Source organism: Arachis duranensis, chromosome 10 (genome assembly GCF_000817695.3).
Source record: "Arachis duranensis cultivar V14167 chromosome 10, aradu.V14167.gnm2.J7QH, whole genome shotgun sequence".
Taxonomy (NCBI): domain Eukaryota; kingdom Viridiplantae; phylum Streptophyta; class Magnoliopsida; order Fabales; family Fabaceae; genus Arachis; species Arachis duranensis.
The window spans coordinates 66,638,641-66,640,038 of NC_029781.3; the positions used below are offsets into that span (position 1 = coordinate 66,638,641).

The 1,398-nt window shown below is 34.2% G+C and overlaps 1 non-coding gene across 1 annotated transcript; it reads right to left on the minus strand.

The window, feature by feature from the left end:
* Window positions 1–218: 218 nt before the first annotated feature.
* Window positions 219–291, minus strand: TRNAK-UUU (transfer RNA lysine (anticodon UUU)). Its single transcript has one exon. It is a non-coding gene; the product is annotated as a tRNA-Lys (tRNA).
* Between the last annotated feature and the right edge of the window lie 1,107 nt (window positions 292–1,398).

The following is a 1,398-nucleotide window of genomic DNA, read 5'->3' on the forward strand; positions in this document are numbered from 1 at the left end:
TGCTACTGTACTTAGTTGCCGTTCGTGGAGCCACCATCGTCGCCGTTGTTACGGGTTGCGTCACCGAGCCTCTGTCGTAGAAAAACCGAAATCCACTGCTGGTAAAGGTGTTCTCACTTAAAGGGCAAAGTCGCTTCAACGAGTCTTAAGGTCAAAGAGTGATCTTTGAACGTTACTACGCATCCTTATTAATTAATAGGTATAGTGTAAGGTAGGTTTGGATATAGCAGGACTTGAACCTGTGACCATTAGGTTAAAAGCCCAACGTTCTACCAATTGAGCTATACACCCAAAATAGATATAAGTAGTAAATAAATATTGGTGTAAAAAAGACCACAAAAACACCTGACAGAAACTTTATAAAAACACGACCGAGAACTACATATGGTCTGAGGCTCACTTCCTTGAAAGGAGGGAGGTGAGTTCTTCCCTCTAATTTCAATTTCCTTTAATTTCTGGGAATATTGTCATTGATTTTTGTTACAGCCGTGTTGTTGCATTTCTAGTCATCAGAAATCGACCACCGAACCTTTAGGTAGCCGCTGTCATTGGACAGTTGCTGGAGCTGCCGCCTGATCGGTTCAGATGTTGTTGCTGCTTTGTTTCTCGTGATGAGACTATTTAGTTCTGTTCCTGTATATTGTAATACTCTATTAACAATTATGTTCTAATTTTGTTTAATATCCACTCCACGTTAATCCCAATTTATATCAGATAATTCATTGTTGTGAACCTTGTTTGTTGATGTTGATATTGACTGGAAATCAACAAAATTTCTACTGCGAGTTAAGAATAAAAAGGAGATTCTTGACACGTTTTGTTTATGGGTTTCAATTATTCGAGGTAGGGGCATTTTTCTTAAACTTATTTTACTTTTAAGAATTGTTACAAATCAATATTAATGCGAAAAGTATATTTTTTGTGATTTTGTAAGTCTTATGGACTGAATTGAGCTGCTCTGGGTAATTGTAATTCTTTGACTGGTGAAATAATTGACTGTTTAAAAGGGTTGAATATTTTGAATTATTGATTTTGTTAACTTGATAGTGGCCGAATTAGTTTTCTTGATATTTGAAATATTTTGTTATTGAAAATGAGTTGACTTTTGAAAAGATTTAATATTTGAATTTAGTTTAATTCTGAAAATTATTTGATTTTAGAAAGAATTTAATATTGGAATTGGTTTGGTCTGAAAGAGATTTAATATTGAAATTTGGTTTCATAGTGAACCTGATTTGATATCAGAATTTAGTTTCAAACAAATTTGAAAAGGATTCGATATTTAAAAATGGTTTGATTATTGAAAATGATTGAGAAAGGTTTGAGGAATAGTTTGATGGAACCCGAGAAGGGTGACAGAGTCCGAGTTTTAGAGGGGATGTGTTGTCGAAATTTTTA